This window comes from Staurois parvus, unplaced genomic scaffold (assembly GCF_062004578.1).
Source record: "Staurois parvus isolate SC_StPar_1 unplaced genomic scaffold, SC_StPar_1.0 ptg000549l, whole genome shotgun sequence".
Classification (NCBI taxonomy): Eukaryota; Metazoa; Chordata; class Amphibia; order Anura; family Ranidae; genus Staurois; species Staurois parvus.
The window spans coordinates 12,558,349-12,576,852 of NW_028318345.1; positions in this window are offsets into that span (position 1 = coordinate 12,558,349).

Below are 18,504 nucleotides of genomic sequence, written 5' to 3' on the forward strand. Positions count from 1 at the left end.
TTTGTGAGTTTTAGAAGAGCAGTTTCTGTGGAGTGTTGTGGGCGAAATCCAGACTGAAGGGAATCGAGAAGGTTATTCTCAATAAGGTGGCAGCTCATCCGGTTGTAGACTAGACGTTCAAGGATTTTGGAGGCAAAAGGGAGTAAGGAGATGGGTCCTAGATTGCTAAGATTGGTGGGGTCCAGTGAGGCCTTTTTAAGTATGGGGGTGACTAGCGCATGTTTTAGAGAGTTAGGGAAGATGCCAGTAGAAAGGGAGAGATTGAAGATATGAGTTAAAGAATGAAGGATAGAGCCAGAGGGTGACCGTAGTATTTGCGAGGGAACAGGGTCCAGGGGGCAGGTGGTTAGGTGGGCTTTAGAAAAAAGTTTACCAGGTGGGTAAAGAGTGTAGGGTGAGGGAGATATCTGTACAGTGGAAATCTCATGACGCATTGTATTAATCTTATTTTTTAAGTGATTAGCAATCTCCTGGGCAGTGAGTGAGTTAGTGGGTGGAGGTACAGAAGGATAAAGTAGAAAGTTAAAGGTAGAAAAGTGTTGAAAGGGATTGTGTGAGAGGGTGTTAATGAGAGTGATAAAATAGGTCTGTTTGGCAGTGTGGAGACAAGAATTGTATGTTTGAAGGGCAGATTTATATTGGGCGAAGTCTTGCTGGGTCTTAGTCTTACGTCATAAATGCTCAAGCGCACAGCTATGTTTTTTGAGGCATCTGGTATTGTCTATTTGCCAGGGCTGTAGCGGTTGGGGCCTAATTCTGTGTGTAGTGAGGGGGGTCAATGTGTCCATGGTGGATGACAGTGAACTATTGTATACAGAAGTGGCCATGTTGGGGCAGGACCGGGCTGAGATTTGATTTGAGTGTTGATCAAAGGAAAAATATGGCGGTCCAGGATTTGGGGAATTGTCTCCAGATGTTAGGAGAAGCAGAAGGGTGAGGGAGGTAATATGAGAGTATGACATGTGGAGGGACAGGTTCCAGTGTCCTGGAGATTTTATTAGTATGTGGGTTCAGAATTAGCAGGAGTTGATGAGTACAGTAGTAAGGTGAAGACAGGAGTGATGGTGATATATATAAGTTGTGGGGTGGAGAAGAGGAGTGAAGGAGAGAGAGTTTGAAGATAGAGGATACAACTGTGAGAAGGAGGAGTAGGGAGTGCATGTTACAGAGTGGTGAGATGAAGAAGCAAACTGGATAAGAGCTAAAAGAGCTGGATGGGGAAACAGGTCACCTGTAGTCTGTTCAGTATTTGAAGTTGTTTGCTTCTTGCTTTGTGCATTCGCTGAAGGGCAGAACCGAAGTGCAATGCTCAATACTTAATCCAAGATGAATACTTTAGCCAAGATGATAGTTGCCAATGCTACCCCTGGCCTAAATTTAGATTGAGTTGGGTGGGGGTATTGCCAATTAATCAATTAGGAATGCATAGTAGAGACACATGGCTAGCAGGGCAAACTTCTCACACCAAAGGAGGACTACAAGAGAAAACAAGAATGCAGGAGGGCAGAGTTGTAAAGATTAGGATCAGCTCATAAATTTGGGTTAGACAATAAGAGCAAAATAAACACCACAGTAATATGGACCAGAGTTAAAGATTTTTGAAGCAGTAAGAATGACCAATAAGAACATTGATAGTTATGAATCAGCTTCAGTTAGAGGTAGATTTTAAAAGCAGTATAGATTACCATATAGCAGTGCAGGGTGAATTAGCATTCATACATGAGATGGGCGATAGTACAGATGGATATTGCTCGCAGACATTTACCATATAGCAGTGCAGAGTGAATTAGCATTCATACATGGGATGGGTGATAGTACAGATAGATATTGCTCGCAGACATTTACTTTGGCCAAGATGATAGTTGCCAATGCTACCCCTGGCATCCCAGTCTTAGTCTGTAGGATGGGCTTGGCTCGCAGTCTCTGCTCTAATTCATCCCAAAGGTGTTCTATCGGGTTGAGGTCAGGACAAGTCCAGTCAAGTTCCTCGCCCCAAACTTGCTCATCCATGTCTTTATGAACCTTGCTTTGTGCACTGGTGTGTAGTCATGTTGGAACTGGAAGGGGCCATCCCCAAACTGTTCCCCCAAAATTGGGATCATTAAATTGTCCAAAATGTCTTGGTATGCTGACACCTTAAGATTTCCCTTACTGGAACTAAGGGCCCAAGCCCAACCCCTGAAAAACAACAGCACACCATAACCCCCCTTCACCAGGCTTTACACTTGGCACAATGGAGTCAGGCAAGTACTGTTTTCCTGGCAACAGCCAAACCCAGACACGTCCATTGGATTGCCAGACAGAGCAGTGTGATTTGTCACTCCAGAGAACACATACTTTACACCACTGAATCCAATAATTTGCATTGCACTTGGTAATGTAAAGCTTTGATGCAGCTGCTCGGCCATGGAAACCCAGTCCATGAAGCTCTCTATGCACTGTTGTACTAATCTGAAGGCCACACAAAGTTTTGAGGTCTTTATCTATTGACTATGCAGACAGTTGGTGACTTCTGTGTATTGAACGCTTCAGCATGAGCTGACCCCCCTGTGTCATTTTACATGGCCTACCACTTTGTGGCTGAGTTGCTGTTTTTCCCAGTTGCTTCCACTTTGTGATAATACTACTGACAGTTGACCGTGGAATATTTAGTAGCCAGGAAATTGCATGGATGGACTTATTGCACAGGTGGCAACCTATCACGGTACCACGCTTGAATTCACTGAGCTCCTAAGAGCGATCTATTCTTTCTCAAATGTTTGTAGAAGCAGTCTGCATGGCTAGGTGCTTGATTTTATACAGCTGTTGCTATGGAGGTGATTTGAACACCTGAATCCAGTGATTTGGAGGGGTGACCCAATACTTTTGGCAATATAGTGTACAATGTGTTCTAACAAGGTATTAGACCATTGTAATATGTATGCATATTGTATTATGCAGCAATCGATGTATATGCTTGTATATACCCCAAAATTCTCTGAAAATCTGGCAAAATTACAGGAGGAAATAAATATATTTTACTACAGAGCTTAGTAAATGAAGGGAAGCTCTGTTGGTTTCCATTATCCAATCATGTACAAGCAAACATGCATTTTTTCCTTGCATGTAATTGTTTATTCTTTGTAAAGTGAAGATTTACCTCATTACTAAGGAGCAACTTGCAAAGTGCACAGTCTATTTGCCTTAAAGTAGAACGATAGGCAAAACTTTTTCCATTTTTGATAGAGTAAGGGCAGGTTATAACCCTTTTTTTTTTTTTTTTTGCTATCTGTGTCCTATTGGGAAGATATATCTTCCCTTCCTGTCCCATAGCCAAAGCAAGAAGTGAGAGGAAAATTGTACAAATTAAAAGAATCCATTGGGACCCCCAAGTCACCAGAACCAGTAGTGGAACCATTGGAAGATTTCTCATCTATTACTTTTCTGGGGACAACCCAAAATTTGGGATTTTCATTTACCATATTTTGCGCTCCATAAGACGCACCTGACCATAAGACGCAACAAAACAAGAAAACATATATTTTGAACCATTGGACTGAAGATATAGTACAGGAACCAGACCAGAGACTGTGAATGTACTACAGGAGATGACAAGACTGCAGATATAGTACAGGAGATGACCAGAGACTGCAGATATAGTAAAGGAGATGACCAGAGACTGCAGACATGCAGACATTCTACAGGAAATGACCAGAGACTGCAGACCTAGTACAGGAGATAACCAGAGACTGCGGATGTACTACAGGAGATGACCAGAGACGGCGAACATACTACAGGAAATGACCAGAGACTGCAGACCTAGTGCAGGAGATAACCAGAGACTGTGTATGTACTACAGGAGATGACCAGAGACTGCGAACATACTACAGGAAATAACCAGAGACTGCAGACTTAGTACAGGAGATAACCAGAGACTGCAGATGTACTACAGGAGATGACCAGAGACTGCGGACATACTACAGGAGATAACCAGAGACTGCGGACATACTACAGGAGATGACCAGAGACTGCGGATGTACTACAGGAGATGACCAGAGACTGCGGACATAGTACAGGAGATGAGTAGAGACTGTGGACATAGTACAGGAGATGACCAGAGACTGCGGACACAGTACAGGAGATGACCAGAGACTGCGGACATAGTACAGGAGATGAGTAGAGACTGTGGACATAGTACAGGAGATGACCAGAGACTGCGGACATACTACAGGAGATGACCAGAGACTGCAGACATAGTACAGGAGATGACCAGAGATGGCGGACATAGTACAGGAGATGACCAGAGACTGCGAACACAGTACAGGATATGACCACAGACTGCAGACATAGTACAGGAGATGACCAGAGACTGCGGACATAGTACAGGAGATTACCAGAGACTGCGGGCACAGTACAGGAGATGACCACAGACTGCAGACCTCTGGGGAGCGGGGGGGTACCTGAATTTGACAGGTACCCGCTCCCACTTCAGCTGCGATCACCTCTCTCCCCTCTCTCCCCATAGTCTTCTGGGACATGTGACGGGTCCCAGAAGACTACGGGGCCATTCATAAAGTGCAGCGCTTCTCGCGCATGCGCAGTGGGCACCCAGCTGTGAAGCCGCAAGTTGTCACAATCGGGTGCCCACACTAAAGATGATGAGGTGATGAGGACACAGCTGGACCAAGGCACAGGTAGGACCGAGGAGTAGGTTCTGCTGTACAGAAGAGCCAAGCGGCCTGCCCGGTATTCTAACATGGCGGCAACGGGGAAAATACTGGGCCAGCCACTCCATGTTCGCTCCATAAGACGCACAGACATTTCCCCCAATGTTTTGGGGGGTAAAAAGTGTGTCTTATGAAGTGAAAAATACCGTACTTTCACTTTTAATGAAAATAGTAAACATTATCAGTTAGGGTGAATCTCCCTAACAGAAATACGGACAGCAAAAAAACCTGACGGTGTTCTAATCCATCTCCACTCTGTTCAAAACTAAAAAAAAGTTTGCCTTTAGTTACAGTTTAAGTAAATTAACCCCAATGATTCTGTATTTTTTCCCGTATTTAGTTTTCTATGCATTATTGTTGAGAGAAATGATCCAAAAAGGTAGAGACTATGCAAGATTGGCTATTATATTTTTACATTCCTTAACCACTTGCCTACAGGGCACTTATACCCCCTTCCTTTCCAGGCCAATTTTCAGCTTTCAGCACTGTCACACTTTGAATGACAATTGCGCCTTCATGCAACACTGTACCCATATGCCATTTTTATTGTTTTTTTGTGACAGATAGAGCTTTCTTTTGGTGGTACTTAATCACCTCTGGGTTTTTTATTTTTTGCTAAACAAACCAAAAACAACTGAAAATTTTGAAAAAAAAACCCACATTTTTTCTTATTTTTTTAAATAATATTTTGTAAATAAGTGATTTTTCTCCCTCACTGATGTGCACTAATGAGGCTGCAGTGATGGGCACTGATAGGCTGCACTGATGGGTACTGATAAGTGGCACTGATGGGCACTTATGAGGAGGCACTGGTAGGTGGCACTGATGGGCATTGACAGGCATCACTGATGGGCACTGAAAGGCAGCACTCATATATGGCACTGATAGGCGGCATTGATAGGTGACACTTATAGGCAGCACTGACTAGCACTGATAGGCTGCACTGACTGGCTCTGTTAGGTGGCACTGACTGGCACTGTTAGGCAGGACTCATAGGCAGCACTGACGGGCACTGATAGGTGGCACTGGCTAGCACTGATAAGTGGCACTGACTGGCACTGATAGGCAGCACTGATAGGTGGCACTGACTGGCATTGATAGGTGGCACTGACTGGCACTGATAGGTGACACTGAAAGGCAGCTCAGATGAGCACTGATATGTGGCATGGATGTGCACTGTTAGGCATTGATATTTTGCATTGATATGGCACTGATGGGCACTGGCAGGTGGCATTGATGAGCACTGACAGCTGGCACTGATGGACACTGACAGATGGCACTGCTGGGACAACACTGATCATCAGGGCACACTGATGATCAGTGTACATGTCCCCTCTGAGGAATGCCGATTACCGGCTCTCCTCTCCTCACGAGCTGTCAGCGTGACAGCTCGTGAGGAGAGAAATGCTGATAACCGGCATTTCCCTACTTACATGCGATTAGCTGTGATTGGAGCCGACGTCTTCGGCTCTTTCCGTTGATCGGTGATCTGCTGTGTCCAAGGGACACAGCGCACCACCGATCGCCGCGCTGACTGCCCCCGGAGCCACGCACGTGCATTTAGAGTGGGAAGACGTCATATGATGTCCTACCATAACGAGAGAACCGCCTTGCGCCTGTCATTATCTTATATGGCGGGTGGGAGGCGGTTAAATACCACATGCTTGGACCATTACTTATTTACTCATACATTTATTTATTTATTTTAGTGAATTGACTTTAACGCTGTTCTATGAGCTATTTATCAACCGTTTTTGCTTTTTGAGGTAAATACTGCTTAGGGTGATAGTTAATTGACATTTTCAATACTGCAATATTTGGGAAATATGTGTCAGATCACCTAAATACCTCATGCAATCTGATTTAGTGAATGGAGCCCAGTCTGTTTAAGAACAAATATCATGTAATGTAGTAAAAAAAAGTCCACTGAATAAATCTACGTGTCTGTGTTTTTCTTCCGCCAAAGAAAGGACAATGACACCGCTGTGTTATTCAGCAACCGTCAGTGCACACTCACCAACTTCCAAGCTGCATGAGTGTAAGCAGCAAACAACACATTAAAGCCAACTACCTCTGTAAGACTTTCTCAGTTATAGAAGCAGAGCAAACCTCCTCTTCAGAAAGCCACCCACACTAAGAGAGGCGGGTGAAAAAAAAAAGCTCACCAAGCAGAGCCACAACAGGCCTACATAGTGTAGTATTTTATTAAAAGGATCAATGTTGTGTTACAGTAAAAAGTAAAAGTAAATATTAAAAAGTAATTTACATACCATATAAAGCTTTAAAATAAAAAAAAAAAATCATATCCAGCAACAGCATTAAAATAATAGAAGTGCACTCACTGAGATGGCCACCGGTCCCAGAAATGGAAGTACCAACAAGACAGCAGCATGTAGCTCTGTAGCTGTTCAGCCAGCTCAAGGCTTTTTTGTGGACATCATTCAGGTGGCTTTAAAGTCACCCGATCCATTTCACGTGTATGGTAAGGTGCCACCCCCTGCCAGTGATTGGTCTAATAGATCCCACATGTCTAGTTAATCAGAACCTGTCCCTACACTATGCTATCACATAGGTAACTTATCAGCCCCCTTGTGATGGCAGTACTTTTATTTAAAAAAAGTTTTAAATATTAAAATAAAATACATAAACACCCATATGTACACAAATACGGGAGCCATGTGTGCATGTGAAAAGCATACAAAAAACAATATTAGCTATCACTGTACACACTAGACTGATGGCAATAATTTTAGAGCCATAATTCATGCCTAACTGTAAACTTAGCAACTGGAAATGCTTTTAAAGTGCCACCTATTGACACTTATTCATCATCCCATTTCACAATTTTGATGCTTGGTATCTAGGTACGTATTACAAACCTCATTATTTGATTGTACCAAGAAATAGACATTATATGATGTCTGTGTGCATTAAAATTCATTTGAATGTATTTTATTCCTGAAAATGGATGGGGGTCATTTCTCTAAGTTGAGCAGCCATTGTTTCATTGGTGGTCCAAACACGAAGAGCACCTTTTATTTAGAAACAAGATATGACACAATTTTATGATCATAGTGGTGACTGAGGTTTTTCTTTTTTTTGGACTTTAATATAATGTATTGGATTCATTGATTAATCATTTGAGGTTGCACTGCACTATATTAATTTTTAAGTGCACAGACAAGGACTTCTGACTTAACTTTTTTTGCATACTAGTTCTGGGTCAGTGACTCAGAAAACACTGATCCCTGGAGATCCAAGCAACTAATATTCACAAATGGAAGTCAGAAATGGTATCCTGCATGTTCCTCTCAATCTTTAATTTAATGTAATACTAATTTCCCCTGACCACACACACACACACACACAAATACTAAAAAGAAAAAAGAAAAATCTGCATATAAATATGTAATATTATTTATTTCCAGGCAACTGGTAAAGCTCTAGTCCCCATCTCACATTTAACAGACTAGCATTGTCTGCTTTCTTAAACAAGTCAATATACAGTATTTAATAGCTGAAACTCAAAACTGTAATGTGTGGCAGTTAGAGAATGGTTGGTTGTGATTTGTCTTCCTCATACAAATACATTGTACACAAATAATGCCTAACTTTTTAAATATTGATTACAAATTGATACAGAAAATATTATTAAGACTAGCCAATTGATAATAAATATTACTGGAATATTTTTAAGACAATATCAATTATAGATTTTACATTGTCCAATTTAAAAAATGAGATATGCCAGCATTTTCAAACCTTTTGGAATATTTATTGGTTGTCTTGATAATCTTGTCTTTTTCAGTTAAAGTGTATGCCAAGGCAAAACAAAAAGGCATATGCAGTATAAGCAGTATACATTTTCCCACAGAGCTTCCCTTTCACCACTTCACTGGGCACTGTCACCCCCTTCCTGACCAGCCCAATTTTCAGCTTTCAACACTGTCACATTTTGAATGACAGTTGTGTGGTCACACTGTACCCATATGAAATTTTTATCTTTTTTTCCCACACAAATAGAGCTTTCTTTTGGTGGTATTTAATCACCACTGGGTATTTTATTTTTTGCTAAATAAATTATAAAATACTGAATATTTTGAAAGAAAACCCATATTTTTCTTTGTTTCTGTTATAAAATTTTGCAAATAAATAATCTTTCTTCATACATTTATGCCAAAATATTCTATATTCTGCTACATTTCTTTGGTAAAAGCAGTAACCCAGTGTATATTATTTAGTCTATAGGAAAATTATAGAGTCCACAAATGTACTTGTACATCACTCTGGCTGTACTAACACAGGGGGGTGCTGCACAAGTGGCACACATCGGAATGCGGATCCTTGTAATCAGGACCCAGTGATCATGTGCTAGAAAAGCTGCTATGAATCAGTCTGATTCATAACAGCTTTGCTCCCCTCCTGGTGAGCTGTGATTGGCCCACAGCCAGGGGCTGTGATACATGGGCCAAGCACAGCATCCTGTACCATGTGATTAGCTGTATCCAAACACAGATCACTAGTATTTTGAGCTGTCATGAACTTAACCCATTCTTGACAGTTCAAAGCAAGCATTGCATTGCAAGAGCAATAATCTTTGCTGCTTCTGCATGCAAAGTGTAAGTAAAAAAAAATCCCTGATCACTCCCACAGATTAGTACAATGTTATTATGGTAACATTAAACTACTCAGAAGAAAGTACTTTAAAAAATACTTTGGATACTATGGATCACGTGATGTGGTAAAAGGCCAATCACAGCAGCCTTTTACCACGTGATCAGCCATTTCCAATGACACAGCAGATCACTGGTAAATGCAGTCGCCAGTTATCGGCTGCACTTTCCTCACGCTGTCACTGCGCAAGGAAAGTACTGCCAATAATCGGCAATTGTCAGAGGACGGATCTGCACCGATCATCAGGGCACTGATTAGTGGGACCCATTAGTGCCCATCAGTGCCTAGCAGTGCCACCCACCAGTGCCCATCAGTCCCCCCCCCCATCAGTGCCACCCATCAATGCCGCCCAGCAGTGCCACCCATCAGTGCCCAGCAGTGCCACTAGTAAGTGCCCAGCTTTGCCGCCAGTCAGTGCCATCAGTCAGTGCCACCCATCAGTGCTGCCCATCAGTGCCACCTGTCAGTGCCCATCAGTGCTGTCTATCAGTGCCAATCATTGTTGCATATCCATGCCACCTCATCAGTGCCGCCTCATCAGCGCACATAAGTGAAGGACAAAAATTATCGTATTTTCCGCTCCATAAGACGCACTTTTCCCCAAAAAAAATTGGGGGAAAAAGTCTGTGCGTTTTATGAAGCGAATATGGAGCGGCCAGCCTGGAATTCCGTCCGCCATGTTAGAATACCAGGCCAGCGCTCGACTCTTCTGTGCTCCTCGGTCCTACCTGTTCCTCGGTCCAGCTCTTTCCTCACCGTCTTCTCTCCCGGGCCGGCATCTTTAGTGTGGGCACCCGGCTGTGACAGCTTGTGGCTTCACAGCCGGGTGCCCACTGTGGATGCGCGACAAGTGCTGAGCTTTATGAATGGTTCGGCAGTCTTCTGGGACCTGTCACGTGTCCCAGAAGATGGGGAGGGAGGACAGCTCAGTGAAAGTAGGAGCGGATACCTGTCAAATTTGGGTACCCACTCCCCCCCTCCTCCTCTGCTCCCCAAAAGTCCACAGTGTTTGGTCATCTCCTGTACTACGTCCGCAGTCTCTGGTCATCCCCTGTACTGTGTCTGCAGTCTCTAGTCATCTCCTGTACTGTGTCCGCAGTCTCTGGTCATCTCCTGTACTATGTCCGCAGTCTCTGGTCATCCCCTGTACTGTGTCTGCAGTCTCTGGTCATCTCCTGTACTGTGTCCGCAGTCTCTGGTCATCTCCTGTACTGTGTCCGCAGTCTCTGGTCATCTCCTGTACTGTGTCCGCAGTCTCTGGTCATCTCCTGTACTGTGTCCGCAGTCTCTGGTCATCTCCTGTACTGTGTCTGCGGTCTCTGGTCATCTCCTGTACTGTGTCTGCAGTCTCTGGTCATCTCCTGTACTGTGTCCGCGGTCTCTGGTCATCTCCTGTACTGTGTCCGCAGTCTCTGGTCATCTTCTGTACTGTGTCCGCAGTCTCTGGTCATGTACTTTACTATGTCTGCAGTCTCTGGTCATCTCCTGTAGTACGACCGCAGTCTCTGGTCATCTCCTGTACTGTGTCCGCGGTCTCTGGTCATCTCCTGTACTGTGTCTGCAGTCTCTGGTCATCTCCTGTACTGTGTCCGCGGTCTCTGGTCATCTCCTGTACTGTGTCCGCAGTCTCTGGTCATCTCCTGTACTGTGTCCGCAGTCTCTGGTCATCTACTTTACTATGTCTGCAGTCTCTGGTCATCTCCTGTAGTACGACCGCAGTCTCTGGTCATCTCCTGTACTGTGTCCGCGGTCTCTGGTCATCTCCTGTACTGTGTCTGCAGTCTCTGGTCATCTCCTGTACTGTGTCCGCAGTCTCTGGTCATCTCCTGTACTGTGTCCGCAGTCTCTGGTCATCTCCTGTACTGTGTCCGCAGTCTCTGGTCATCTACTTTACTATGTCTGCAGTCTCTGGTCATCTCCTGTAGTACGTCCGCAGTCTCTGGTCATTTCCTGTAGTATGTCCACAGTCTTAAGTCATTTCCTGTAGTATGTCCACAGTCTTTAGTCATCTCCTGTACTATGCAGTCTCTGGTCATCTCCTGTACTATGTCCGCAGTCTTGGGTACCCACTCAAATTTGGGTACCCACTCCCCCCCTCCTTCTCTGCTCCCCAAAAGTCCACAGTGTTTTGTCATCTCCTGTACTGTGTCCGCAGTGTTTGGTCATCTCCTGTACTATGTCCGCAGTCTCTGGTCATCCCCTGTACTGTGTCTGCAGTCTCTAGTCATCTCCTGTACTGTGTCCACAGTCTCTGGTCATCTCCTGTACTGTGTCTGCGGTCTCTGGTTATCTCCTGTACTGTGTCCGCAGTCTCTGGTCATCTCCTGTACTGTGTCCGCAGTCTCTGGTCATCCCCTGTACTGTGTCTGCAGTCTCTGGTCATCTCCTGTACTGTGTCTGCAGTCTCTGGTCATCTCCTGTACTGTGTCTGCAGTCTCTGGTCATCCCCTGTACTGTGTCTGCAGTCTCTGGTCATCTCCTGTACTGTGTCTGCAGTCTCTGGTCATCTCCTGTACTGTGTCTGCAGTCTCTGGTCATCTCCTGTACTGTGTCCGCAGTCTCCGGTCATCTCCTGTACTGTGTCCGCAGTCTCTGGTTATCTCTTGTACTATGTCTTGTTTTCCTCCTCTAAAATCTAGGTGCGTCTTATGGTCAGGTGCATCTTATGGAGTGAAAAATATGGTACGTGTTTGCAAAATGTTATAATAGAGACAAAGAAAACCTTTTTTTTTATTTTGTGCTCTTTTTTTGTTTATAGCGCAAAAAATAAACACCCAGTAGCAATTAAATACCACCAAAAAAAAGTTCTATTTGTGTGAAAAACATTATACAATTTTCATATGGGTACAGTGTTGCATGACAGCGCAATTGTCATTCAAAGTGCGACAGCACTGAAAGCTGAAAATTGGCCTGGGCACAAAGAGGTTAAAGTGCCCGGTAGACAAGGGGTTAAACTATCTACCGACTGCCTGCCTGCCTGCTCGCAATGTGTGGGCGAGCAATGGCTCTGGGCAAAGCAACTTACCTTTACGTCACTTTCTATTTTCGGGTATGAGAGTGCATGTGCATGCAGGATCAGCCCCATGCACTGCCAGCACTAGTGTTTAGCTTCTTCATTTTTCCACTGAAGATTTGTATCAATTTATTGTGGGCCAAAGCAATCTCTACACACAAAAATAAATTGCCACCCACTCAGCTCTTGCCAGACAATTTGCATGAAAACCTATCACGGTTTCCAAATTTTAAACTTTTTTTGGGCCTAACCCTCAACATGGGCATTACGAAAAATAATGAATTGCGGTCAAATTGGTCCACAGATTTGGTTCATCATATGCCCATGTTCTCTGCTGTTACATACATGCCCAACTACAACAAACAACGTACTTATATGTCTCTGGACTTTGAGTGGTTATACCAGGATACCAACATCATCCTGGTATAATATTTTTCAGCTGGCAGTCAGATTTCATGTAAAAGCAATAATGGCAGCTAATTAGTCACTGGATCATTTTTACAAGCAACAGGAAGGGATGCCCCCTCCCCCACCACCTTCCATAGCTTTTTCAGGCTCCCCTGTCCCACCGGGGAACCCAAGAATGAAGCTGGGGGTTCCTCCGGCTGACCATAGAGCTGATTGGGGACCAGAATGGCTCCAATCATCTCTATGGTCCAAAAAAACGGAAGCAACAAGCATTTCATTATTTTGGTTTTGCTAGATATAAACACTTTAAATTGGGAAAGCAACTGATCACACCAGTCTTGGTGTGATCAGATGCTTTAAGGGCAGAGGAGAGATCTAGAGTCTAAAAGAACCCATATTTCTCAGAAAGAGTACTTGTCACTGCTTATTGCTATCACAGGGGATATTTATATTCGCTGTGATAGCAATACATGTGATTTTAAAAAAACAAAATGAAAGGTAAAGTGTAAAAATAAAAAAAGCTAAATAATTTAACAAATCACCCTGCCCCCCCCCCCCCCTTCCCCGTACTAGCACGGTGTGCTTAAGCGTTGGTCCCGTGTCAGTATGTAAACAGAGTTTGCACTATGCATGTGAGGTATCACCACAAACATCAGATCAAGGGCAGTAATTATAGAACTAGACCTCCTGTGTAAATCTAAAGTGGTAACCTGTAAAGCAGCGGTTCTCAACCTGGGGGTCGCGACCCCTTTGGGGGTCGAACGACCATTTCCCAGGGGTCGCCTAAGACCATCGGAAAACACATATTTCCGATGGTCTTAGGAACCGAGACACCGCTGCTGTCTCCGGCGATGTGTGGGCGGGATGATATGCTGCCCCTGTCACCGCCTCCTCGCCGCTGATTGGCCACCGGAACTGTAGCTCAGGAGAGGCACACAGGCGGCCAATCACCGGCGAGAAGGTGGAGCTTGGAGAGGAGGAGCCGAGCGGCAGCATGCGGAGATCGAAGAAGATCGAGGGAGCTGCAGGAACGAGTGAAGAGAGAGGCCAGAGAAGGAAGACAGCTGACAGGTAAGTGCAAATTTTGCTGCTGCAGCCAGGTATGCAGGTTGTAGATGGGAGAGGGAGAGAGCGAGCCCAGGCTGGAGCAGGGGTCAGCAAGGTAAGTATCATTGGTGTCAGTGGGAGGAATAGTGCCCCATCATTTGTGTCACTAATACCAATGATGGGGCACTATTCCTCCCCCCACTGACACCAACGATGGGGCACTATTCCTCCCCCCACTGACACCAACGATGGGGCACTATTCCTCCCCCCACTGACACCAACGATGGGGCACTATTCCTCCCCCCACTGACACCAACGATGGGGCACTATTCCTCCCACTAACGCCAATGATGAGGCACTATTCCTCCCACTGACACCAATGATGGGACACTATTCCTCCCACTGATACTAATGATGGGGCACTATTCCTCCCACTGACACCAATGATGGGGCACTATTCCTCCCACTGATACCAATGATGGGGCACTATTCCTTCCACTGACACCAATGATGGGGCACTATTCCTCCCACTGATACTAATGATGGGGCACTATTCCTCCCACTGACACCAATGATGGGGCACTATTCCTCCCACTGATACCAATGATGGGGTACTATTCCTCCCACTCATACCAATGATGGGGCACTATTCCTCCCACTGATACCAATGATGGGGCACTATTCCCCCCACTGACACCAATGATGGGTCACTATTCCTCCCACTGACACCAATGATGGGGCACTATTCCTCCCACTGACACCAATGATGGGACACTATTCCTCCCACTGACACCAATGATGGGACACTATTCCTCTCACTGACGCCAATGATGGGGCACTATTCCTCCCACTGACGCCAATGATTGGGCACTATTCCTCCCACTGACGCCAATGATTGGGCACTATTTCTCCCACTGACGCCAATGATGGAGCACTATTCCTCCCACTGACACCAATGATGGGGCACTATTCCTCCCACTGACACCAATGATGGGGCACTATTCCTCCCATTGACACCAATGATGGGACACTATTCCTCCCACTGATACCAATGATGGGGCACTATTCCTCCCACTGACACCAATGATGGAGCACTATTCCTCCCACTGACACCAATGATGGAGCACTATTCCTCCCACTGACACCAATGATGGGGCACTATTCCTCCCATTGACACCAATGATGGGACACTATTCCTCCCACTGTTACCAATGATGGGGCACTATTCCTCCCACTGATACCAATGATGGGGCACTATTCCTCCCATTGACACCAATGATGGGACACTATTCCTCCCACTGACACCAATGATGGGGCACTATTCCTCCCACTGACACCAATGATGGGGCACTATTCCTCCCATTGACACCAATGATGGGACACTATTCCTCCCACTGATACCAATGATGGGGCACTATTCCTCCCATTGACACCAATGATGGGACACTATTCCTCCCACTGACACCAATGATGGGGCACTATTCCTCCCACTGATACCAATGATGGGTCACTATTCATCCCACTGACATCAGTGATGGGGCGCTAGTCCTCCCACTGCAAAATTACAGTTATGAAGTAGCAACGAAAATAATTTTATGGTTGGGGGTCACCACAACATGAGGAACTGTATTAAGGGGTCGCAGCATTAGAAAGGTTGAGAACCACTGCTGTAAAGGCTTTTAAAGCATTGTCTATGAATATTAAACATTTACATAGTTTGTCGCCATTGCACCAGCGTGGGCAAATTTAAAGCATGACATATTTGGTATCTATTTACTCAGCATCATCTTTTTTATTTTATCAAACAATTGGGCAATATATTGTGTTTTTGTGCAGTAACATTTAAAAAGGTGTTTTTTTTCCACAAAATTAGCTTTTGAAAAATTGCTGTGCAAATACTTTGTGACATAAAAAATTGCAACACCCACCATTTTATTCTACAGGGCCTCTGCCTTAAAACGATATAATGTTTGGGGATTCAGAGTAATTTTCTAGCAAAAAAAAATTGTTTTTCATGTAAACAAAAAGTGTCAGAAAAGGCTTGGTGGTTAAAAGAGTGGATGATGTGTGGCATAAGCTTCTAATGTTGGCCCTGAAATGCCAGGATAGTAGAAGCAAAACCCAAATGACCCCTTTTTGGAAAGTAGACACTCCAAAGTATTTGTTAAGGGGAATGGTGAGTATTTTAGAGATCTCATTTGTTGCCACAAAGCTTTTAGAAAATTAAGAGAGAAAACGAAAATGTATTTTTTCTTTTCTTTTTCAGAATTCTGTGACAAAAAACAATATCAGAAAAACACTCACTATGCCTCTTATAAAATTTCTTGGTGTGTCTACTTTCCAAAAAGGGGTAATTTTGGGGAGGGGGGGTGTTTGTACTATCCTGGCATTTTATGGCTTCCAAAATTGATTGGTAGTGTGGAAAATATGCCATTTGAAAGCCTGAAAGTGGTCATTTTATTTTGGGGTTATGTGGCTAGACTGCCAAAAAGTCTTTCACATGTGGTATGCCCATACTCGGGAGAAGTATCAGAATGTGATAATCCACATATACAGTTGTGACCAAAATTATTCAACCCCCACTGAAATTGAGTGTTTTGGCCAGTTTGACATTGCTTTTGATCATTCAGTCATCTTGCTTACATTTACATTAAAGAGGCACTTGTAGGTCAGACAAATATAACATAACAGTTATAATGAAATAACCACAAATGTCTTTTCTGTGCTCACAGCATTATCAGTTTTATTCAACCCCCAAGTGACATTCAATCTTAGTACTTAGTACAGCATCCTTTTACAGTTATAACAGCTTTTAAACGTGAAGCATAGCTTGACACAAGTGTCTTGCAGCGATCTACGGGTATCTTCGCCCATTCTTCATGGGCAAAGGCCTCCAGTTCAGTCACATTCTTAGGCTTGCGCACTGCAACTGCTTTCTTTAAGTCCCACCAGAGGTTCTCAATCGGATTTAAGTCTGGTGACTGCGATGGCCACTCCAAAATGTTCCAGCCTTTCCTCTGCAACCATGCTCTAGTGGACTTGGAGGTATGCTTGGGATCATTGTCCTGTTGAAAGGTCCAACGTCTCCCAAGCCTCAGGTGTGTGACGGACTGCATCACGTTTCCATCCAATATCTCCTGGTACTGAAGAGAATTCATGGTACCTTGCACACGCTGAAGCTTCCCTGTACCTGCAGAAGCAAAACAGCCCCAAAGCATGATTGACCCTCCACCATGCTTCACAGTAGGCAAGGTGTTCTTTTCATCATAGGCCTTGTTCTTCCTCCTCCAAACATAGCGTTGATCCATGGGCCCAAACAGTTCTAATTTTGTTTCATCAGTCCACAGAACACTATCCCACAACTTTTGTGGTTTGTCCACATGGCTTTTGGCATACTGCAGTCGACTCTTCTTATTCTTTGGAGACAGCAAGGGGGTACGCCTGGGAGTTCTGGCACGGAGGCCTTCATTACGCAGTGTGCGTCTTATTGTCTGGGCTGAAACTTCTGTACCCACATCTGACAAATCTTTTCTCAGTTCCTCAGCAGTCACACGGGGACTTCTCTCCACTCTACGCTTCAGGTAGCGCACAGCAGTCGAAGTCAGCATCTTCTTTCTGCCACGACCAGGTAGCGTTTCAACAGTGCCCTTTGCCTTGAATTTGCGAATGATGCTTCCTAAGGTGTCTCTTGGTATGTTTAACATCTTTGCAATCTTCTTATAGCCATTGCCCTTCCTGTGAAGAGAAATCACCTCTTCTCTTGTCTTCCTGGACCATTCTCTTGCCTTCACCATGTTTGTAACCACACCAGTAAATGTCTAGAAGGAGCTGAGTATCACAGTCATTTTAAAGCTGCCTAATTGGTGCTTATTATGCTTGATTGCTGCTCGGTGACATCCACAGGTGTTTTCAATACCTGATGGAAAGCACCTGTATGAACCTCTGTTCTTCAGAGTGGTAGTCTTTAAGGGGTTGAATAATTGTGGCAATGAAGAAACCACATAAGAACCATTTACTACTGTATTACATAAACAATTGATGTCATTTTAGTTGCATTTGGGTAGTTACAACGTCCTTGTAGGATTTGATTCTGAATACAATTCCAAATGTACACTATAGTCCCTAAACCCCTTTACAGCATTGGGGGTTGAATAATTTTGGTCACAACTGTACCTATGGCATGTGTGAACAATATATCATATAAGTGACAACTTTGTGTAAAAAAAATGTTTTTTTGTCATTCTCCAAAAATTTGTGGCAAAAAATAAAATCTTCCATGGACTCAACATGTCCCTCAGCAAATTTATTGGGGTTGCTACTTTCCAAAAAGGGGTCATTTGGTGATTTTATTTTGCACTGCCCTGGCATTTTAGCACCTCAGGAAATGTGATAGGTAGGCAGAAAGTTAAAGCTATGTACATCCTAATGTATACACCATAGTTTATAGACGCTATAACTTTCACACAATCCAATTAATATACACGTATTGGGATTTTTTCACCAAAGACATGTAGCAGAATACATGTTGGCCTACATTTATAACTATGATATTTTTTATAACAGAAAGTAGTAAATATTAGGTTTTTTTTTCAAAATGTTCGGACTTTTTTCATATCACAAAAAATAAAAAAACTCAGATGTGATCAAATACCACCA